Source organism: Sorex fumeus, unplaced genomic scaffold (assembly GCF_029834395.1).
Source record: "Sorex fumeus unplaced genomic scaffold, SorFum_2.1 ptg000044l, whole genome shotgun sequence".
Classification (NCBI taxonomy): domain Eukaryota; kingdom Metazoa; phylum Chordata; class Mammalia; order Eulipotyphla; family Soricidae; genus Sorex; species Sorex fumeus.
In genome coordinates this window covers 57,005,119-57,030,938 of record NW_026606101.1, presented here as the reverse complement: position 1 = coordinate 57,030,938, position 25,820 = coordinate 57,005,119, and positions in this window count along the sequence as shown.

Below are 25,820 nucleotides of genomic sequence, written 5' to 3'. Positions count from 1 at the left end.
TCACACCCAGAGATGCATAGGGGTTACTCCTGGCTCTGCACTGGTGCTCAACGGACCATATGGGGTGCTGGGAATTGAACCCGGGATGAATGTGCGCAAGGCAAATGCTCTACCTACTGTGCTATGGCTCCAGCCCAGTGACTTCATTACTAACATCACCATCACCATCACGATCATCCTGTTGTTCATCAATTGCCTCGAGCAAGACCAGTAAGTCTCCTTCTTCCTAGCCCTGAGATTTTAAAAGAGTCATATTCAATGCTCTTTTAGGACTAGGAGAATGAGACCTATCATTGTTACTGGCATTTGGCATATTGAGTACAACACGGGAAATTTGCCAGACTCTGCCGTGCGGGCAGGATACTTTTGGTAGCCTGTAGATTTGCAATATAAGACCCTCACTGATCCATTACTAACATACGTACACAAATGCCTTTCCAGACCATTGAGGAATAAAAGCAAATTTAAAGTTCCTTTAATAAAAATATTTTGTGATGTTCATCCATTAATAGTTTATATATTAACACATATGTTATTTATTCTAATAAAATATTTTATTCATCATTTTATAAACATTTGAATCCTTAAACAACTGTAGTCATGTGGCACTTAAGACTGCAGATATGAACTAATCAAAAAAATTACTAAAAAAAAGCTATTTTAGCAATCAATTGGCCTTGAATCTAGTTCCAAATATGTCACTACATTACTGAACGTGATGGTATCCCTTCCCTCAGAAAAGTGGTTTCCTCACATGTAAAATTAGAACTAGTGGATGCTGTTGGATTGTGAGGCATCAGCCTAGGACTGGGAACTACACTGTCCAGAATGCCTTTCTCTGCAAGGGTTTAGCATTCTGAAAAGTGGACTTGCCTGGAAACTGTTAAATAAAGGAATAACCTTATTTAAAGACATTTATCTCAGCCTAGACTGACCTGGAATAGATGCAGTTGATGTCCAGGAGACACTAGCATGTAGATTTTGGTTTATACAAAACTGTAAACATACACCTTAATTCCCAAGTGCCATCTCTAATTCCCAATCCCACCAAAAGCAGCTTATTTATCAGCAACTACTCTGAGAAATGGCTTCCCAGAGATGGAGATTTCCAGTGATCTACCCCGTCCCTCCTGCTTCACCCTGGCCATCTTAATTTACTGAATAAATGTGTTTCATTTCATGAGCTTTCCATGAAAGTTTCTGTTTGTCCATTCAAAGTGGTGTTTTAGATGGATTGGCCAGTGACTTTTCCCCATTTCTCCTTAGTTCTTCCCAGATTTGTGTAGGGTCCAATTCTTGTGATAATCTTTTATTCCATAGTGTTTAGAGTGACCAGTTTTCTGACTTGTAAACTATGTAATGTACTCAGAGGGCCCTTCAAAGCATGGTGTCGTAGAATTATCTGTGTGGTATGTATGGCCTATGAATATTCAGTAAACATCAGGAGCAGGTTCAAGTCCACTTATCCATTTCTAGTAGACGAAAAGGAAGTTAAGCCATTCTCGAAGTTTTTATATGACTTCCCAGAACACCAACAAAGTATTGCATTCTCAGATTTCAAGACATAACCAAGAAAAGGATTTACAATGGCTGCATATGGATTAAGTAGGTACACAAGTTCACCTGCATAATCGTATATATTTAGAGCACAAGTCCTTAAAAAAGAAATTAAATAAGAAATAACAAATACTTCTATTCATGTTACTTAAGTATACAAAGATAAAATGGAGAATAAAGATTTGTTCAATGGCCAGGCCACAGCTTAACCACCACCCACAGCTCCTTCCCATTAGTCCTCAATTGTTGCAAAAGTATTTTGCTTGTACCTAAAGGAGAACAATATCTCAGAAACTATTCCAAGACGATAAATCAAGAAAGCTGGTTTGTTCACATTTTTTTCTTTTCTTTCTTGAGGTAAACCTCCCACAGAGAAAGTTATACCAAGCAAAGGATTCAGTAAAATGAATGAAAATATATTTATGTCACTCATGGATTACTGTTCTGTGGCATAGTTCCAATCAAAAACCTTGGAGGAAAAAAAAACAGACAGAGAGAGCAGAGAGAGAGAGAGAGAGAGAGAGCGAGCATATGTGAGTGTGTGCGTGCGCATTTTGTACTGCGTTACATAGTTCCTTAGCTTGATAATTGCAGCTGTGCAAACACTTATTATTTCATGGTACAAAATAAAGAATTCATAGAAGCACAGAGAAGCAGCATATTCTTCAATCAGTTTAGCATTTGTTCTGGTATTTAAATAAAATATGTTCAGAATGCATGTGGTTTTCACATAAATTAGTTTGGTTCCTTCAAATCAATTCTAAAATTATTCTTTCTTTATAGTCATTTTTTGTTGAAAGAAAATTCATTACATTTCAAATTCATCTTTGCATTTCACGTTATTTATAAAAGTTATCATCATTCTGGGCTGGAGCGATAGCACAGCGTGTAGGACATTTACTTTGCACACAGCCTACCCGGGTTCGATTCCTCTGTCCCTCTCAGAGAGCCTGACAAGCTACTGAGGTGTATCCCGCCCACACGGCAGAGCTTGGCAAGCTCCCTGTGGAGTATCTGATATGCCAAAAACAGTAACAACAAGTCTCACAATGAAGACATTACTGGTGGCCACTAAAGCAAATCGATGAACAAGGGGAGGACAGTGCTACAGTGCTATCATCATTCTATTGTATGGATTAGAACATACTTTCATGTGCATAAAATAGATCAGGAAGTTATAATAGGTAAACAATGGTTTTGGAATCCTAAGATTCTATTTGAGAATGTATTGGGCAGTGAGAGAGGATCACCAATGTTCTGAGTCATAGACTCTCTGTAAAACTTTGATGAAATCATGCATGTGAAGGTACTTTGTGAAAGGTCTGGAAAAGAATGAATAAAGAACATTGGATCAGTTGGTGTTTTTCAGCTGAAAAATGGTCAATGACCATCCCCAAATTAGAAGTGTAGTAGCACTGTAGCACTGTCCTCCCGTTGTTCATCGATTTGCTGGAGTGGACAAAGTAAGGTCTCCATTGTGAGACTTGTTGTTACTGTGTTTGGCATATTGAATATACCACAGGGAGCTTGCCAGGCTTTGCAGCCTGACTACCTTTACACCTGCTTGTGTCCACTTCTTACTGCACCTCATTTATTAATTTTGTTTGTATGGTTTTTGCGATTTTTTGGTTTTGGGGTGCGGTTTTTTTCTTGACTTTCTACATGACCACAGCAGCTCATAAAGGTTTTTCTTTTTAAAGAATCAAACTTTTTTAAAGCATGAGAGATTATGATCAGGTTTGGACTAAAACTCATAGTTGAAATGTGACCTCTCTTTCCATACATATTTTGTGAGCACATTCATTAACAACTTTATGATTTATCATAAAATTGATAAAATTAGCCTGAAAATACAGGACTCCTTTGAAGATTAGATAAGCCAGCACAAGTAAAAATTTAAGAATAGTGAATGGTGCATAAGAAGCATTATATAAATGTTAGTAATTGTTATGCAAACCATCTATAGATGAGTTGAACCCACATTATCTCTGTTGACCCTCAAGATATCCTAAAGTGAGCACAGAAAATATTGTATCATTTGCATCATCGCACAAGATTTAAGGTACAACCAGTATAACAAGGGTTCACAGGGGAGAAAATGAGGTTAAAAAGGGTAAAAGTCTGAAAGTTTTTGAGAAATACTTCTCTTGAGTACTATGTTAAACTGATACTTGTAAAAGATTCACCTTCAATAATCATAGCAAACTGGTACCCTTAAGAGTAATGGGAATGAGGTAAGTCAAATATGTGCAAAGTATTGATGACTTTATCAACAAAGAATCATCAAACCTATAAGAAGCTCCAGTTTAAAATGAGTGATGTCTATAGCAGATAGTTACAAGCCAAGGGAACTCTATAATTGAATAAATGACTGTAGTAACTTTTTATACCATTTCCAGTAAAAATGTAGGGTCCTTGAAAGTCTTAGCAAGAACTAAAAAATTTGACAATGCTAAAATCTGATTTTATTCTATACTCAGTTATTTAAAGCTTGATTAATAGAAAACTACTTTGATACAATACATCCACGACAAATATACAAAAAGCAGACATAATAGAATTTTAATTTGGGAAGGAAATTTGTACCCATGTAATAAACTCATACCTATTCTAGCCAATAAATACATTTTTCTCCAGTATTTTCTATAAGCACTATTTTGGACTCTAGCATTTTGAAGGATTGGAAAATTCTTACTTCCTAAGGAAGATCTTGGACAATCTGATGTAATAGACTTTTTCAGAAAACTTTTTACTTTGACTAATCACTTGTTTTGTTTGCTTCTTTTCAAAGTTTTATTTGTTTGGGGGCCAAGCTTGACAAGGCCTATGGGCTATTCCCTGATCAGTGACCCTGAAGGGTCACACCTGGAGACGCTTGAGAGACAATGCAGAGTTAGGGATTAACTCTGGATTTCCCCTGCGCTCCTCTCATTGGGATCTCTCTTCAGCTCTTGAGCGCACTTTTGTTTCACACTAATAGTAACTTATTAATAATAATAACTACATAAAAATACTATGGAGTATGTTGATAGTAAGCATTTAGAAATACTATTCAATCAAGTCATCAAAAATGTAATTAAAAGATAAATAAATATTTAAAATATTTTAATTAAATTCTGTAAAAAATAAATTTTATTTAGACTTTAGAGATGGTTAGTAGGTTAAAATGCTTGCTTCTATGCAGCTGACACTGTTTCACTTCCCAGCAATGCATGGTCCCCTGCGAGACCCTCAACCAGTGAGCACTCTCAACTACCAATAGGCATGGCCAAACATGCCCTCTGCCAACTAGCTGTGTTTGAGTATCATTAGATGGTTCTGAGTAGGTTCTGAAAATAGACATCCAGAGCTTCTTGTCATTTTCTTTTTCTTTTAAAACTGAAGATAACTCATGTCTGTTCCTATTTTTCACCAGATACCACATGAGCTATTTTATCTTTCATAAACAAACATAAAGTATACTCTGAGTAGACACTTATTTCTTGATCACTTGACATCTCCGTTACTCATTGATTTGCTCTAGCAGGCACCAGTAACATTTCCATTCGTCCCTGTCACATGCTAGTGTAGCCCAATGGCATCTGCTTGTTCTAGGAACACGAACCACCTCAAACCAATCATTCAGGGTCTTGACGAAGGAGTCTGACATCTTGTAGGTGGGTGACCACGCGATCTTTGACATCCTGTGGAATCCAGTTGGTCATGGCTCTAGTCCAGTGGTCATCTCTAAATCTCATTACATGTCCAGTCCATCAGATTTTCAACGCCTTGGCGAATGAGACAGCGTCCCTGATTCTTGACCCTCGATGGAGGTCGGAACTCCAGATTCTTTCTCATTTGAGTGAGAAAGCATATTTCAATTCCTCTTTGGGAGACTCTAAAAGCGTTCTCATCCTGTTTTTGTAGGGCCCAGGTCTCTGAGGCATATGTTAATGCAGGGAGAACAGTGAACTCAAAGAGGTGTGCCCAGAGCCGGAGGTTCTTCATCCTCTTAGCTATTTCTTTGAGGCTCTTGAAGGCGTTCCAAGCCGCTCTCTTCCTCCTGCGCAACTCAGGTGCCAGGTCATTCGTCATGTTGACTTTTCGACCTAGGTACACATAACTGTTGCATTCGGAGATGTTCATTTTATTGAGAGCAAATGGAATGTCAGGAACAAAACTGTTTCTCAAAAACATTGTCTTCGTGAGATTCAGTGCAGTGCAATCTTTCCACACTCACGGTCGAAGTCGGCCAGCATTTGTGCTGCTTGGCTGATGTTTGGTGTTATAAGAACGATGTCATCAGCGAAGCAGAGGTGGTGTAGTTGCCGATCATCTATCTTCACTCCCATTCCTTCCCATTCTAGTCATCGCATGACGTTCTCCAGGGTGGCACTGAAGAGTTTTGGTGAAATAGTATCACCCTTCCGAACCCCTCTCTTGATGTCAATGATCACTTCCCTGTAGAATGGTGAGATCCTGGTAGTGAATCCAGAAGATAGCTCACGGAGGATCCTGATGGACTGAGTATGAATGTCCTGATTGCTAGGGCCTCAATGACCACTTCAGTCTTAACAGAATCAAAGGCCTTCTTTAAATCAATGAACGTTAGACAGAGCGACATCTTGAACTGGGAGCTCTTTGGCACTATTGTGGCGACATGGGAAGATGCCGTCGTTGACAACATTGATGAGGAATACAAACGATTGGTTCAGCACCTTCATGATTGTGGGAAGACACTTATTTACCACTCCTTAATTCATTGTGGATGATACATTTTTTTCTTTTTTATCCCTGTTTATTTTTCTGAATAGTACTAGTTGTCATTTTCAAAAATATATCTTCTATGATCTGGGCAGGCTTTTATACTGAAAGCTGGCTATATGCCTCAAAGACATTGGTCCCATAATAGTTTTCCCAAATAATTTAGTCAGCAACATTCCTCCTCTCTTTAAGTATGATATCTTCCTATTCTTATGAATTTAATATATAGATACTTTATTTGATCATCTCTCTTTTCTAGGTAATGGACTCATGGAAAAATACCTGGAAATAATTTTTTGACCTCATTCTTAATATATCACACTTTTTTATGTTTAATTTAAAAAAAATCAAAGCAGATTTCACAGAGGTTACTAGCCTAGGCATTTTGCCTGCCATTGCTTGTAATTTTAGTTGAGAATTACTTTTGAATTACTTCTGCTTTCTAATGGACAAATGGACTTCCCTTTTGTTACTTTCCAACTGGATAGCCTTTCTATTCCTTCGTTCTAAAATAACACCATTATCGTATTGTGGTGAAAATTTCTGGTATATATTATTTTTCACTTTTTGAAATTTTACAAATGCTTTCTGGGTTGTAAAAGATATTCATTTTTTTTTGCAGACTCTCTATCCTAATTTTGAAAATCAGCCCTCAGTTGTATTCATCCTGCTGTTTTACCTCATCAATTTCTTGTTTCTGCAATCATATATTCTTATTTTTGAAGTCTGATTTTTCTTTTCAAAATATCATAAAATTTTCAAATACAGAATCCTCCATTTTTTTCTTTAGGACACTGATCTACCTCACTACTTCAGGTTTCTAAATTAAGACTTTGAGTTTTGCTATTTCACTTTTGATCATCTTATGATTGACAAATACCAGGAGAAGATGAATACTTTTTGACTTCATTAGAAATATTTATTACCATGAAAGTGAAACGAGATTTGAGAGAAGGTCTACATGACTGATCATTCCTCTGGATTTAAGACCTAAAATCATTAAAACAGTCTTGCAAACAGAAGGAAAGAAGCTAATGACACAGATTAACAAATCTATGATGCCAGAACAAAAGAATTGAAAGGCTCTAGTTCTTGATATTGTTGATGAATCACTAAAGAAACAATGCCAGATATATGTCTATGGGCTTTAAACTGTATGAGTTACTATATTTTAAACATTTATATTAACTATGAGTTACAGCTTCTACAATTAGCCCAAACAATGTCTTCTCCTAACATCCATTTCCTACAAATTAGAGAAATTTTCTACAATTACACATAGCATCATGGTACTCTCCTGTCTGTAATTCTCCAGTAGCTTCCCAAGTGATTGAAAATAAAATTCCAATTCCTATTTGTTTTTAAAAATTTACATAATCTTATTTCAGCCTTCTTTGATGTACTAACTTATCAACACCCCACTTGCCTTTTTAAAAATCTAGAAATACATAAAGTCATTTGTCCTTAAAATCCTTTGTACTAGTTCTTCTTTTCCCAGAATATTTTAGCTCACTTCTTTATGAAGTTTTTTCTTTTATGTTCAATTGTCAATGAAAATATCAACTTCTCAAGGAGCTTTGCCGTAACAATCCAACTTAAAACAGGCACCATTAATTTTTCTATCACATTAATTTGTTTTGTCTGCATTGTATCTATCACTATCAAATATGTTTCGTTTAAAAATATTAATTGTACTATACATAAGGCAATCTCTTGAGAACAAAGATATGTGTTCCCTGCAGTATTTGCGTTTGCTACTAGACTATCTGGTATATACTACACATCCTTATGAAAGAGTTGTTTAAAAAAATCAATGAATCTACATTTTATTTTCCAAAAATTCTTTAGTGCTCTGATTATTATTTGCTACTTTTCCACAATCAGTCATCTTACATTTATTTTTACATGTTATGCCATTTCAATATACTTTGATATGTGTTTTGAGAAGGCAAAGTAGATTTTGAAAAGGCAAAGTAGATCAAGTTATATATTCAGCAGCATTTTCAAGGTATCAGGGACATTTTTCTTAGATTTAATCATTTTTGTCTTTGAAATTGTTAGTGATGACAATACCACAGTTCACCTTAGCAAAGTAAATTGAATTTTTTATATTTTCAGAATCTGTTTCTAAATAGAAACAGTGAGCCCCAAAACACATTGTCATAAGTTCACACAAGAAAGAAGCCTGTTTAATAGATACTACACTGTATCATTAACTTGTTTTATATGAATATAAAATAAGTTGTCTCCAAATCCTAAATAAAGGTGGAAATAAAGTAATAAGTGAGAATGTCAAACTGAAGTTTCTGTGTTCCCACAACTGTAACAAAAGGGTAGAACTGAGACTGAACAGGTGCAATATATCATAAAGGCACAGTTTCAACATGCTCAAAGGAAGCATACATGGTCCATGAGTAAACATACTAAATGATTGCTTTGAATTTTCAGGAATCAAAGTCTTGCTTTGGCAGTGGTCTTGCTGGGTAGCCAATCAGTCTAGTGAATAATATCTCAAGTAGCTTAATTTTGAATCAACATAATAAGGAATCTGCAGATGTGTTCAAATGCTAAAGCAATATTTTCTTCCCCTAAAGGTATATTTTACTTCTAAAATATCTGTTTATGACATCCTTTAATGGCGATATCACTCAAAATCACCAAAATATGTTTTGTGTTTTCAGAAACTCAATTTGGACCCAATTTGAACAACTCATTCTTAAACTTCAATCCTATATTTTTTAACAACATTTAGCTTTGAGAAACTTAGTTAAGTGTCACTTTCCCCTGGTGCTACCTGACCTTCTTGTGGTAGATCACCTTTAGTTCCAAACTTTCCACAAGGTCGATTTGCTCTCTAGCTCCCTCAGTGCTGACAGGCTACGCCCTCCAGTGGTGGTTGGCGGAAAAGTGCCTGAAAATAATGGCCCAATTATCTAACCAATTGTGGGAGCTCCTGGCGCTCAATGGTACTGAGAAACTGTTGTTAGGGTATTTCTGCTGATACGAGTTCTCTTCTCTTCCTTTTCTCTCTTTCCTTTTTTTTAGTATTTTTTTGTTGTTCTGACAATATATCTTTCTTGTTACCAATTCCAAATACACTTCCTTTCTTGGCATTAAATTGAAGCACATAAATCTGTAGCATATTAATGTGCCTTTGATAATAGTATATTACTCAGAAATAATTTATGGCATAAGAGACAGGCAACAGCAGATAATATGAATGTTATTTTAAATTTTCATGAAGCCGAGAGCAAAACAGAAGATTATAAGACGAAATTTTTCTCCTGGAAAAGAAATTCAAAAACTGTATTCACAACATTCTTTTCCTAAAATATGTTGCCTAGTGACCAAATTGAATCAATTGTCAATTGATCTGGTGGGAATCTCAATAGTTGGTCTGTTTGACTACTCTTTGTGAGGAAGAATAAGGATGAGCTTGTGAAGCTCAGTCCACCCAGGGGAAAGAATCCGCAAGAAGAAATGAAAGAGCAAAATAAAATGAAGGACCTGAAAGAGCTATGTTATAATTAGAGAGAAACCTTAATTTAATTTAATCTATCAAAACTGCAACTATTTTAAGATATATGATGTGTGAATTTTTAAAAATGTATAATGGAAAATAGCATATATATTTGTCAGATTTTGTATATACTTTAATGAGTTTTATCTTCCTAATAATCCTTTGAGTAAACAGCTACTAATATTCTCCTACATTTGAAAAATTATGAAAGAAAAAAATATTAAGGGGTTAGATCAAAATAAAAGGTAGTCTGGGTGCAGAATTCATTCTCCTAAGAAAGAAGGTAGTAAAACAAAGGAAAATAAATGAAGAAAAGAGAATATCCTAGCTTGAAAATAAACAGTAAAGACATTTTAAGAAAAGTTTTAATCATTTTATGCATAATAGTAGGCTCTAGCTGGTAAGATAAAAATACAATAAGCTGGGCAGCTTAAAAAAATTAAATGGATTTTCTCATAATTTTGGATGGTACAAGTGTCAGGTCTATGTGACCAAGCACATGATTTCTTGTGAGATCTCTCTTCCTTGGTTATCGAATGCTATTTTTCCTCTGTGCTCACATGGCCTTTGGCCTGTCACACTGGATACAGGGAGAGCCAATAGACAGGAGAGAGAGAGAGAGAGAGAGAGAGAAAGAGACAGAGACAAAGACAGAGAGACAGAGAGAGACAGTGGCAGAGACAGAGAGACAGAGACAGAGACAGACAGAGAGACAGAGACAGAGAGGCACAGAGACAGAGAATCTGCGAGAGGCAGGAAAAAACAGATAAGAAACAGGATAGAAAAGGAAGAGAGAGAGAGAGAGAGAGAGAGAGAGAGAGAGAGAGAGAGAGAGAGAGATCCAGTGCCTCTCTCTCATCTTCTAAGAATGCCAATTCTACATGATTAGAGTACTATCCTCTGGCTGCATATAGTCTTAATTATCTCTCCCCAGAGGTCCTAGCTCCAGATCCCGATACAGTGGGCTGTTAGATTTTAGTATATGAACCTTGGAGATCCAAAGCAGTTCATAGAATCATATTTCATGCAAAGTGAAATAAAGTATAAACAAGATGCAAAATAAATCCTTACAGTTATCCAAATAAGTTATCCAAATAAGTCAAGTAATCATTTCAGTATATTCAAATAATATTTGTCATGGTTAGCTATAGATATAGACAAAGCAAAACAAAAGTTGAAAAAAAGGAGGTTTTCTTAATTGGAAAATAATGAAAAAATTAGGTGTATTCATGGTATAGCATATTATAACTGTCTGTAGCACTGTAGCACTGTTGTCCCACTGTTCATCGATTTGCTTGAGCGGGCACCAGTAATGTCTCCATTGTGAGACTTGTTGTTACTGTTTTTGGCATATCGAATACACCACAGGTAGCTTCCCAGGCTTTGCCATGCAGGAGAATATCTCAGTAATTTTCCAGACTCTCTGAGAGGTGCAGAGGAATCAAACCCAGGTAGGCTGTGAGCAAGGCAAATGCTCTACCCAACTGCAGTATATTATAAAGCAATCAAAATTTATTAATCAAAACTAGATTACACAATGGTTAAATTAAACAAGAGTAAGTATATATTATGGTTAAATTTTTATATAAAAACAGTTATTACAGTGTTCCCATATATGTCTTACTGTTTTGAATATAATTTACATATAACATATTGGCTATATAAGTATGGATATACACAGCAATATGATTATATTAAGTTTAGCTAACATCCATCCATTAAAGAGAATAGTGAAACTTGTCCTCTGTATTTAAACTTTCTCATTGTACATGACATAATTCAGAACTAGTCCACCATTCAATGGGGAGCAGATTGAATTTATAGAGAGAACAATTAATAGAAAAATGATGATCAGACTTTAGATCAAAGACCCTGAAACTGGACTTCTCAAAGTAGGCTAGTATATGACCCAAGGAGGTCTTTAGATTAATTTAAAACTTAACTTGTATAGAGTAACTTCACTTTACAACTCCCCAATTTAAATTCTTCATTTCTCCATCAACATCCATAACTTATTAACAAAATAAGTTGTTTCATTTGTTTTCCCCACAGTAGAAGAGACAAATAATTAAGTAACTGGAAAAAAATGAGAGGTGTGAGAAGTAAAATATTAAAAGGAATAATACCTACTGAAGACAAACTACAGACCCACTCATCATTAATAACTGGGGAACACTAGAAAACTAGAATAAAGGGTATAGATATATTAATTCCTCCTTAGCTGAGTGCCGCTTTGTGGGCAATTACTAGTATTTTCATTTTCTCTGAGTGTAGATCCAGTACAATCGTAAAACAAAGAAAAAAATTCTCAGGTCGTCTGTAACTTAAATGTTTGTGCTTTTATCCATTTTATATGTTGTTGTTGTTGTGCGTTTGTGTGTTTGAGACATCTGGCAGTGCTTAAGGCTTACTTCTGTCTCTGGACTCAGGAATCACTTTTGCAACTTCCTGGGACACTATATGTTAGGTGTGGGATAAAAAACCTTTGTTCCCAGCCTCCAAGGCAGATGAGTTAGCGGCTTTATTATCTCTCTGGCCCAACATAGACTATTTTCACACAATTTCAACAAGATCTCTTCCCTTCAGTATGCATTCCTCCAGCTTATTCAGCAAATGGAAACTTGACTGACATTTATGCAATAAATATTGTCAAACCATCTCTTTACTTAAAATACTATAAATTCTCCTCAGTGACATCTGAATCATTTCTGTAATGCTTACATACTATGGATTTCTTATCATGACATAAAAGTTGTATTTAAAATACATCCACCCCATACAGGTATACTACTTGGCATTCTCTCCCTCCTCTGCCTCAAAGTCCACCACGGTAGGAAAACTTGTTTTTGACCTATGAAGTAAACCTCTCTACCCTTTTTCTTTCCATTTCCCAGAATAATCTTAAAAAGAGAGAGGGTGTACAGTTGCATTATTCTTGGAATGAAATAAATAACCTCAGCAAATAATCTCAGCAACAAGATCCCTGTGTATGAAATCAGTTTCTTATATTATTTCTTAGATCTTACATATGCTACTTATGTATTGCTTCTTATATCTTATATATGTTAATTATAATGCATGTTAATGCTGGGATGTGTGTAGGGGCCCTCCCCACCCTTGGAGAAGCCTGGGTTCTCTCTTGAGCACATTACTTGACTCTCCACTCTCTCCCACTTTCTCTCCCTGCTTCACTTCAAAATCTCCAAATAAAAACTAGGTAATTTCACTGCTCATCTTCTCCTGAAATTTCTTTCTTCGATGGGAGACAAGAACCCCAAAACTCTGGGTCCCCGGTGGCAGAGGCAGATCGGGAGAAAGTGACCACCTTCTCCTCCCCACTTCACCCGAGCCACCAGTTGGGCCCGCCGACATCACCACCATTTCTTTACTTATTGAGTTAAAACATGATATTTTACTGTATTTCTCTCTATTACTCAGAAATTTCTGCAGTTCCTTACCAGACAAGCAAGGTAAATAATTTGATGAGTGCATCAGGTCTGTAAAAATGTTTTAAATAGAGGAGAAATGTGTTACAGTTGGGAAGGATGTGGAATGACTGTTCTTCCAAACCAAATACTCAAAGCTCTTATTATCTTTTCCTGTTGGACACTGGGACTTCTGTACTTCCCTGAAGACTGCATATAGTAAGGGTTGATGTACGGTTGATGCATGATAGTGCTGTTATAACCAAAAACAACCTCCTCAATGAGAGACAAATTTCTGAGCTTGAAGTGTTTTAAGTAATTCCAAAAGAAGAGCATTTGCTCGCATATGCCAATAACAAATCACATTTTTAAGTGAAAACACCATATGCAAGCCTTAATGAAAAGGCGTCTTATGTGTCTTATGATGTGTCGTGAGTGTGGAAAGGTAGGACTACAGCTGAATCTTACAAAGACAATGTTTATGAGAAACAGCCTCGTTCCTGACGCCCCATTCGCTCTCAATGAATCGACCATCTCCGAATGCAACAGCTATGTGTACCTAGGTCGAGAAGTCAACATGACAAATGACCTGGCACCCGAGCTGCGCAGCAGGAAGAGAGCAGCTTGGAACGCCTTCAAGAGCATCGAAGAAATAGCTAAGAGGACGAAGAACCTCCGGCTCCGGGCACATCTCTTTGATTCCACTATTCTTTCTGCATTAACATACGCCTCAGAGACCTGGGCCCTACACAAACAGGATGAGGACGCTATTCAGGTCTCCCAAAGAAGAATTGAAAGAGCTATGCTTGGAATATCACGTTTTACTCAAATGAGAGAAAAAATCCGGAGTTCCGACATCCGTCGACGATCAAGAATCAGGGACGCTGTCTCATTTGCCAAGGTGTCGAAAATCAGATGGGCTGGTCACGTAATGAGATTTAAAGACGACCGCTGGATTAGAGCTGTTACTGACTGGATTCCACGGGATGTCAAAAGACGGCGTGGCTGCCCACCTACCAGATGGTCAGACTTCTTCATCAAGATCATGAACGATCGGTTTGAGGCTCTTCATATTTCTATAGCAAACAGACGCCATTGGGCTACACTAGCACGCTACAGGGACAAATGGAGACGTTACTGACGCCCGCTCGAGCAAATCGACAATTAACAGTAAGTTAAGTGATTTTAAGTGAATGATAAGGCAGGATTTAGGAATAGAGTCATGCATTTAGTCTTTTATAATTTTTCACTAAGTATATTATACATGATCTAGACCCTGTTTATTTCTAAAATTTCATCTCCTACTATGTCTCTATTTCCCAATCTACTTTTTCCTCTCATTAATGTTTCAGGCTTACTGAGCTACTTGTATGTCTCTATTCCTTATTCCTCTGCCACCAGGAATGATTACCACTCCCTGCTTCCATTAGTCTTTCTCATTTTAAATGTTTTTACGTTAATAAATTTTTCCTGCACCAATCTAATTATAATATAAATTTAATTCAATTTGGGAGTTTATTTTTGTAATGCAAGGAGGTCCACAGAAATATGGGGAGTGGGGGACAGAGATGTTTACAAACTATTAAGGGGTCTTATGTTTTAGTCATCTACCACGAGATGGCGCTAGATAAAACTTTTTTTTTTTTTTTAAGTTATTTTCCACAATAGCCAGTATTTTTTAAAGTGTGGCAACATGCAGTGCGACACTTTTTCTTTGGTTATTTTCTTTGTTAGTTTTTTTTGGGGGGGGGTTGATTGACAATTTCAGTAGCTCAATCTCATTTAAAATGGTAAGTTGAGGTATTTTTAAGTTTGATTCAATATTGTGTCCCTGAAAAATGTTACAACTCTGGAAAGTTAGAACTTCAGACTGTCTATACCAGTCTAAACTTTGGACTGTCTATATTGTCTATAAGATTTTCTTGAAGTTGTCACGATTTAAAAATAAGCATTCCTGAGAGAATTAACTATTTTGGTACTATTTTACTCTATCCCCTCCAACCCCCCAAGCTCCCTCCAACCCCCAACAGGAAGGTAGGGCAACTGGTATTCATTAATAGGCAGTGCACATTAGGGGATAAAATTGAGTCTACAGAAAAAATTAATTAAAAACAATAATATATTTTTGATGCTGGCAGTTTTCTAAATTTGCCTAGTATCCAGATTCAGAGAAACTAAAGGCAAGTTCTAAACCCAAGCCAAAGAAGAAATATGTGCTCCAAGTGTATATAATGAAGACAAATTCTGCATGAGACAAGTGTATAGTTCACATGCTTCAACAGAGGAAACTTGAGAATAATTTAAAAGGGTAGGACAGTGCACTGACAAAGTTCTGGTAGATGAGAAAATGTGCCAGTAGATTGGTTATACCATAGATTGTAAACCTAACTAGGTAACAGTTGAGAAAGGCAGAGATAAGTATTAGTCTGAGACTCATAAACGCCGAACCTTGAATGACCTAGAAATCATATATAGTTATTTAAAATTACTTTGATAATTTGATTTACTATGAGATTATGACTTCAGAGAGTTTACACAAAGAAGTAATAGCAGTGAAGAAAAGGGTGAGTGACGGGGTATATATACATAGCAAGGCCTGAATGACTTCACTTGGTTCAGTGTCCTTTTATTGTAACATTATGGGGAAAAAAATCAATTCATGTCAAAGTTGAACAGATTAATATAAGGGGATTTTTTCTGGTATAGTTCTCAAGAACTTATAAAAAAGTTTTCAAGTTCTCATTTACCCCTTTCTCTGTGTGTGTGTGTGTGTGTGTGTGTGTGTATATATATATATATATATATATATATATATATATATGTGTGTGTGTGTGTGTGTGTATTTGTATTTGTAAAAGTGTAAGTATATCCTTTAAAGAGATAGATAATGACAAACCCATCTCCGGGAGGGCTGAGCATTTTGAAATTCAGTTTGTTAACTGGCAAAACTACCTCCTGAAATAGAGATTGATTTCCCCCAAAACAAACAATTAGGCCACAGAAGTGAAGTGGACTTTGATAGTTCTTGGAAAAGTATTGCTTTTTTATTTTGTGGGCTCATTTTCTCTGTTAAAACTCGATGTAGTACATTATTGCAACATTTTGGGAACATTGCAGAAATCACAGTCATTGCAGAAATCCCTCCAGACTTACCTAGTAAAATATCTGAAATCCAAGCATGACATCTTATGCTTCTCATAACCAGCTATAGAAAACAAATTATTGTTTCAATATTGTATCAATAACATTATGACAGTGACAATAATGTAGTCACGTGCTTCTTTGTGAGTATGCTTTTAGTTTTCAAAAGTATCATCACCAATGCCAATATCAACACTTACCCCAGTTTTCTAGTAGAAATATTGTAATCTCAAGATTGTCATTTAAATTTTAATCAATTTTAAATTTGTTTTGTAAATTTGTTTCCAAAGGGTATAAGGCAAGGACCCAATTTTACTTTCTCACATGTGAATGTCCAAGTTTTATAACCATTTACTCATCCTTTTGATATACTTTTTCCAAAGTATATTTTGCTTCATTGTCAAGTATCAATCAACCATATATCAAAGACTTATTGCTATGTGTATCTGGTTTGTAAATTTTATTCTTTTGGTTTGGCGGCCAAACTTTGGAAAGCCAGTAAAATACTGATCATTATAGTTTTGTACATAATTTAAAATCATAAAGTGTAATATTTTTATATGACTGTAATTTTTCCAGATTTACTACAAAACTTTTTGTGGGTCCATCTACATTTCAGAAATTGTAGTAGCTCTAGCCTCTGAGGTGGACACATAGGAACTGTGAATTTAGGATCTGGAACACAAGTTTGTACAGAGTGAACAAGATTTCTAGAAAAATGGATTTTGAGTGTGAGTGTGGATGAAGTGTCCTTGTCTCAAGAATCTGGGGTGTTGGTGTAACTGAAGCCCAGTTCCATGGCAGGCAACAGTGACTCCTGCTCAGGAATCCTGTGTCAGTAATGGACTTTTTTTTTATTCAGTCTCTAAAACAGCTGGATACCATTTTTGTTTGTTTGTAATATTTATTTATTGAACCACTGTGGGAAAAATTACAAAGCTTTCAGGTTTAAGTTTCAATCATACAATGATCAAACACCTTTCCCTTCACCAGTACTTATTTTTCACCACCAAGAACCCCAATATACCCAACCCTCCCACCCTTCCCGATGCCTGTGAGGCAGATGATTTCTACTTAACTCTCTCTACTTTGATTACATTCATTATTTCAACAAAAGATGCACCGTTATTGTTTAGAACTTCCCCCCAACAATCAGAACTGCTGAAAAGGCATTGTGAAATAATTTGTTTTCTATAGCTGGTTATGACAAGCATAAGATGTCACGCTTGGATTTCAGATATTTTACTAGGTAAGTCTGGAGGGATTTCTGCAAAGATACAGATAATTACGAGGTTTGTTTTTGTGCTTCTGGAGCCATGGCTGTGCCAGAGAGCCACTCGTGGGGGGCAACTCGTGACCTCAGTAGGGTGTGAAGGATGAGCCAGTACCGCCAGGTATGAGCCGTTGGGGCAACTGCAGTCTCATGGCTTTCCAATAAACTCTGAGGCGGCAGTCACCTTGCTGCCAGGATGGTGGGGGAAGGGAGGCGGAAGGGAGAGACAATCTTTCACTCCTGGGGAGGCATGGCACCATAGTTTAACACATAGTTCATTCACTTTTCTGCCGCAAACTACCAGGCTCTGGATTAAGTCCTTGTGCCTCTGGAGCCATGGCCATGCCAGAGAGCCACTCGTTGGGGGCAACTCGTTACCAACAGCTGGATACCTTAACAGAGCAGATCTCTGATGTCTGTAGAGATAAGTGTGAAATGTGCCGGAAGTCAGTGAATGTCATAGAGCTCTGCGTTCAGAAGGTGTGGATAGGGCAGGAAAAATAAAATAAAATTAGAGGTTTTCTATGACAAAGACTGCTAGAGTCCTATGCTGACAAGATCACTAGGGAGCTTGGTGGCAGATAGTATGATAGATGACATTCTTCTTTGTTCTAGCCATCTCCAGCTTGGCTATGCTGGTATGTTCAACAATTGTGTGTGTGTGTGTGTGTGTGTGTGTGTGTAATTCTTCTTCTTTTTTTAACTATTCTGTTCTCTGATTTTTTTAATTTAAAAGACCAAAAACATGTGTATAATCTGTACATTTTAAAAGCATATTTGTGATTTACATATTACTTTCTAGTATGGGTTTTAGGTGTATAAATTCCCCATCACTCCTCATCACTAAACAATTAATCCTCTTTTATATGTTCCATCATCTTATTTTCTTTCTGGTAATGAACATTTTTTTAATTGAAGATTTTTTTGTTCATTTTCTTCTTTTTTTTATATTTCACAAATGAGTGAAATAAAACAGTAATTGTCTTTCTCTTTCTGACTTAATTCACTTATTATATCCTCATGATTCACCCATGCTTCTGAAAATGGCAAGTTTTCATCTTTATTTTAGTTGCATATTATATTGTCTATGTGTTGCACATTTTCATATAATCATCTGACATCTGACACTTGAATTTAATCTCTATCCTGGCTACTGAGATGAATACATGATGTACATATTTTTTAATTTATGTTTCCTGGAGCGATAGCACAGCGGGTAGGGCGTTCGCCTTACAAGCAGCCAACATGGCTGACCCGAGTTCGATTCCTCCACCCCTCTCGGAGAGCCCGGCAAGCTACCGAGAGTATTCGGTATGCCAGACACAGTAACAACAAAGTCTCCAATGGAGACGTTACTGGGCCCGCTCGAGCAGATCGACGATCAACGGGAGGGCCTTTACCTTTACCTTTACCTTACCCAAAAGTAAGTTTAGTTGATCAGATGCTAGTTCTATTTTTGATTTTTGAAGAATATTCCTGCTGTTTTCTATAGCGATTGTATAATTTAGTCTTCTACCAAGTATTTGTATTTGTTTTTCTCTACATTTTTTCTACATTCATATTTCCTTGTTTTATAATAGCTGTTCTAACCTGTATTTTTAAAAAAGATAGTGCTGATTCACATTTTGCTAGGGATAAACAATTTAAAGCAATTTTATATCTGTTGGTCATCTGTAACTTTACTGCAGTTTCAATTATAATTTTTATTATTTACTTATTTGATGGGCTGGAGCTATAGCATGGCGAGTAGGGCATTTGCTTTGCATGAGGTCGACCCAGGTTCGATTCCTCCATCCCTCTTGGAGAGCCCAGCAAGCTACCAAGAGTATCCTGCCCACACAGCAGAGCCTGGCAAGCTCCTGTGGTGCATTCGATATGACAAAAGCAGTAACAAGTCTCGAGCAAATCATTGATGAACAACAGGAGGACAGTGCTACAGTGCTACTTATTTGATTGGTTGGTTGTGGTGGGGTTTGGTCCCCTGGTTTTGTTCAAGCTAACTGTTGTCCTCAGGAATTACTCCAGGCAATGCTCCACGGACTTGAGAAAGGTAAACACCCTATCAACTGTACTATCTCTCTGAACCCTCAGTTTTTAATTCTTAAAATATATTCTAAATTCTTTCAATATCTCATTCCAAAGAATTTAGCAGATGACACGAAAGACTTGAATTGTTTCATTAGAATTACCAAGCCAATATTTTAAGGTATCAGTCATCTTGGATTTAATTTTTTGCTACAGTTCTTAGTTGGGCTCTTGAGCTTCCATGACTATTTTCCGTTATAGATAGATGTATATTTTTTGTGGGGTGCAAAGGTGGGCATCTCTAACTTTGTCATCCTATTCAAGTCAGCAGTCTGTATTCTCTCTCAAGTTGCTGACATTATTGGCATTAGACTAACACTCTTATGAATTTACATATTACTTTTAAAATGTCCTTGTGTTGACTTACTACTAGTCCCTGACTCACAGTAAATCTCATGATAATTGTAAAAAAAATTGGAAATTTTGAATATCTAACATATAGTAGCACTAATAGCACTGTCCTCCCGTTGTTCATCGATTTGCTGGAGCGGGTACCAGTAACGTCTCCATTGTGGGACTTGTTCTAACTGATTTTGGCATATGGAATACACCATAGGGAGTTTGCCAGGCATTGCCATGCAGGTGGGATACTCTTGGTAACTTGCTGGGCTCTCCGAGGGGGGGAGCAGAGGTATCCAACCCGGGTTGGCCATGTGCAAGGCAAACGCCCTACCTGCTGTGCTATTGCTCCAGCCCAACACATAGTAACAGTTAAAATTTGTTTTTATATTAATGGTCTCATAAAACACTATAATATATAGCACAGTAAGTGTTTTAGCCTCCTGCACAAGGAGGCAGGTTTTTGTTTAATCTTCTAAAGTTGGCTTAGCTAATATACCTGCTCCAAATGTGCACTTGCATATAAGACTAAGGAATCTATTCCTGGTACAAACTAAATTCATAGTCTCTGTGAAGGCAATAGCTTTGCCTAGAGCACCTCACTGACATTTGTTCACAGAAGGAAACCACCCCAGCATCAGAATGAGCTGAGCAAGCTGTAGGTGTTGCAAATTAGGACTTCAGTTGGGAAACCCACACAGTACACACCACCCAAAAAACCCCACATCTACTCTGAAATGAAATGCGCAGATGTGTGTGGGGAATTCTTGAAATAGCAGGGTGGGTAATAATTTAGACTGTGATATCTCAACTGTGTGCTCTGGGGGTGTGGAGAGAGAACGGGAAAATAAAGCAGAAGTGCAGGAGATTTAATTTGGAATATGATAGCAGGAAAAGCTAGATATACAACATTTTGAGAGTAACATACCTTTTGATGTGATATTCCTATGAAAAGATATATGTGAATGCTCACATATACATTATCTATTTTATCATGTCCTTCCATTTTCAGACAGAATTATTTAATTAGATTCTCATTAGAAGGAAAAATAAGAAAATCATAAAAGTGCATAAAATTGACTGTCAAAATTATGTGTTTCTTTACTGAAAGAAAAATATAATGCTTTATCTGAAACTAAAAGAAAATGAATCTGTAGTATTTATATGGAAAAATATGTGAACATACAAATAAATATTATTTGTTTTATCATAGCCTTGCATTATCATGCATAACAAATATTTAATTGGGTTTTCAGTTGAAGGAAAAATACAACAGGTGAACATACAAATAAATATTATCTATTTTATCATACCCTTGCATTATCATGCAAAACAAATATGTAACTGAGTTCTCAATTGAAGGAAAAGTAGCCATAATATTTTCCCTGTAAAAATAATGTGTTGACTGTCAAAATAACGTGTTTTTTAATTGCAATAAAAGCATATTGTTCTGTCTGAAATTAAGATCAATATAGAATTAGAACCACGCAAAAGAAAGAACATTCTTCTCTTTAACACTATCTTGCTTTCACATTTAAGTGTCATAAAGAAACCACCATCTAGGGGACTCATTAATAAAATGAAAAAATAAAAGTTGAGGCACATTTATTTGGATGTGAGTCAGATATATTGCATTATGTGGAAGACTTCTAGGCTTGTGTTTGTATAAAGGAGTTTCCCTCTAATCTTATTTATGTACCACTTCAGAGTCTCTTCACCTCACTAGTCTCTTGGCTCCAAATATTTACATATAAAAGATGACACTAATTTACTTTATATCCTCTCTAGACACTTTGTGATTTCACCTTGTAGCTCCCCTATCTCCCTACCTAAGACAATTGCTTTCCAGCAGTCGCCACTGAAACTAAGTGGAAAATGTTTTCATCTTACTCCATAGACCTAGTAGAAAATCCTTCAAAAGTGAGTCTTTATGTTTTATATGAAATATCTGGGCTAGAATCCAAAATCATTAAACAAAATAAGAATTAAGATAGTATTATCCTCTTGCGAAGGAAAATAAAATACACTGATTTGAGCCAAATGTTTACCTGAGCAAAATAATACCAAAATATATTATCATAATCAGTTTCATGAAGGAATGAAAATAGCCAAGTAATAAGTTAGAGTTTATTCATAAAGAATGTATGAGCTATCAACAGAGAAATGAAATTTATTTTAGAACCCATATTCGATATATATATATAAATTTACAAAATGAAAAATATAAAATTTAAAACTAATAAAACACATAAAGGTAAAAGAATGGATATAAAAAATCAATTTAAAAAATCAATAAACCTGAAAATAGACTATTATTACTCTTTTCTCATAAATTTGTGTATCTTTTCTTTTTATAGAAGGTTCTTAAGTATTACTTGGAGTGATATTTAATAACAATAAAAAGCTTTAAATGTTATTTTTATTAAAATATATTTTAAAGATACACTTTTTTCTATTATAATTTAGGAAATATGATTACAGTACTTTTTCTATTTATGATTTTGATATACAAAGTTACTGGACTTCACCACCACAAAAGTATAGTGAAAAAGAACAATGCCATCATATCATTTGATAGTGTCCTTCTTCTGTTTCCTTAAATGCCACATATGAATCTGGAAATCTCATAATCTTCCAAATCTGAGTGATAACCAGGATTCTCAGGGTGTTCTTGGTTGGATGTCTTCTGCTTAACACTTTCTGTGTACCATTTCATTTCCATCTAAAGCCTATAACATTGCTGTGGATAACTTTGTGGGGTTTTGTTTGTTTGTTTGTTGTTTTGTGCTTTTTGGGTCATACCCAGCAATGCCCAGGGGTTACTCCTGGCTATCCACTCAGGAATTACTCCTAGCAGTGCTTGGGGGACCATATGGGATGCCAGGGATTGAACCTGGGTTAGCCACGTGCAAGGCAAATGCCCTATTCCCTGTGCCTTTGCTCCGTCCCCATAACTTTGATGATAACATATGGGCTCCCTTACCAGTAACTCTTAGTTTATTTCTTACAGTTTTTAAAAACCTTTTATATTTTTATCATTTTAAATATGGTGTATATTGGTGCACCTTATTTGGATTTATTTTGGTTTGGAACCTATTAACCTTCCTAGTTCTGGGTTTCTCAATTCCATCCCAGACCAGAAAATTCTAGACTGTTATTTCTTGAGGTAAGAATGCTTTCTCTTTATTTCTCTTCTACTAGTAAAACTGTTAAAATATGAAAATTGTTCTTACCCAAGAGTCCAAGAATAGATGATTGGATACAGGAACTATGGCATATATGCAAATTATGGTATATATGTATAATAAAATATTACTTAGCTATAAGAAAAGACAAAAGGCATACAATTTTCTGCATGTAGATGGATCTGTAGAGTATCATGCTGAGATAAATTAGGCAGAAGTAGAGGAACACATACAGAATCCCACATATCTCACATATCTCTCATGTGTGGGATATAAAGAAACATACTAAAGGAATAACAAATGCCCCAAAGTAACAGTATCTGAGTACTGGTCTACAGAACTGATCATGTGGCTGGGAGAACTTGGGTGATGATGGAGGAGGGAAGTAGAAATTCTGGTAGATGGTGTTGTATTATTAGTTGTACTCACGAAACCCTACACTTAATGATAGGGTTTCAAGTGTAAGTGTATTAAAAATCATCATGCCTAAAATTTAAAGAATAAATGTTTTTCTTGAGTCCTTTTTATGATATTCTGTTGTTATCCTTACTATTGTTTATTTATTCTCTGGTTTCTTTTGTACACTTTATATCTTTGAAGTCACTGATTCAATTTTTACCTTATTGCATTTTATGTTTAGATCTTCTATGGCAGTGTTTCTCAATCTTTTTCAGACTGTGTTCTCTCTCCAATATTTTTCCTATAGCCCAATGCCCCCTACCCATTCTCCACTTGGTCTCATCTGTGACTCTCCTGTTTACAAGGTTTGAAGCTACAGCCTGATGTCCTGTGGTCCACAAGGGTCATTTTGCTCCTGACTGCTATATTAATATTTTTCAGCTCAGTTACTCTATGGCTTAGCAGTACTATTTCTGCTTAAACTTGTCTCACGCTTTCCTCTGTCTTTATTTTATGCTTCTGTTGATCTCATTTTACTGAATATCTTTAGGATCATCACTTTCATGTTTTCATCAATTAGCTGACATGGCTCTGTTTTATGAGGAGTTCTTCCAGGCTATTGTCTATATTACCCAGAATGGTAGGGTGTGTTTTTGTAATTTTAGGCTGAATGAGAGCACAGTATGCAGTGGGGTCCCTTTGTTAACTGATAAGGCTTTGAGAGACTCACACGGCCCTTTTGGCACAGAAACATGAGAGGAATTTAATTCTCAGAACAACAGTATGGTGCTGCTCAGCCCATTAGAATTGGGAGCTGCCAGGCTGCCTCAGTAGTGCTCAGGGGCCCATGTGTCGCTGAGTGTGCAGTGCAAGATCTCGCCCTACAAGGCCTCTTTGTGCTGTCCTCAAGACCAACTCTGATTCTTTTTGTTCCTAAAGGTTTCTTGCCTTCTGTTACAGTATTGAAAATACGAGAGCTTAGAGTTATTGGGCCATTCGGTGTTTGAAACCATAATTCTCTTGTTTCCCAGACTAAAGCTTTGATCCTCTGAAATCTCTTCCTGACTGCACTTTGCTGACCCACGCTAGGGTGTGTCTCTGTATCCCATCAGTCTGAATGTTGTCATTTTCCCCTTGCTGTGGAAACTTTTTTGGGGGATTCAGGTCAGTTTCACTGCAGATGAATCCCCGTTTGGGCGTAGCTCTGTCATGATCATGGGTGGAGATGAACATAAGTTTCTCCTATTTGGCCAGCTGAGCCCTGCGATATGAGTCACTCTTTCTAAACTTTTCACATTGGGGTCTCTGACATCTACAATCACACTAACAACTGGAAAGTTCCATTTTCAAGTCATTTAAGAAAAATGTCATTAAAATTGTACCTGCTGGGGCTGGAGTGATGGCACAGGGGGTATGGCATTTGCCTTGCAAGTGGCTGACCTGAATTCGATTCCCAGCATCCCATAAGGTCCCCTAAGTACATCCAGGAGTAATTCCTGAGTGCATGAGCCAGGAGGAACCCCTATGCATCACTGGGTGTCACCAAAAAAAGCAAAAAAAAAAAAAATTGCACCTACTAAGGTACCAAAAGATGTTTTTTAACATGGCTATGCCATGTGTTCTCGTTTTAAGTCTAGTTTGCCTTCTATGTTGAAGAGAAAATGAGACAGGAGCAAAAGTTTCAGAAGAAATAATCCCAAGCAACAGTATGTATGTAATACTAAGAGAGCACTCTAGATCACCATTGTCATGATCACCATCAACACTGCTTTTGTCATCATTGTCGTCATTGATATAATTAGAGCAACAATAAAAACCCAGCAGTTTAATGCAGGAAACACATAGTCTTTGAGAGAAATAGATTTATTTATTTATTTATTTGCTTTTTGGGTGACCCCCGGCGATGCTCAGAGGTTACCTCTGGCTCTGCACTCAAGAATCACCCCTGGTAGTGCTTAGAGGACCATATAGGATGCTGTGAATCGAACTCAGGTTGGCCGCGTGCAAGGCAAACACGCTACCCTCTGTGCTATCACTCCAGTCTCGAGAAATAGCTTTATATGATGTATAGCTCTATGCAGATAAAACTAAAATTATCCTAAGTCAAAAAGGCAGTATGAAATTATTAAGATGGCAAAGGTTCGGTAGTAGTA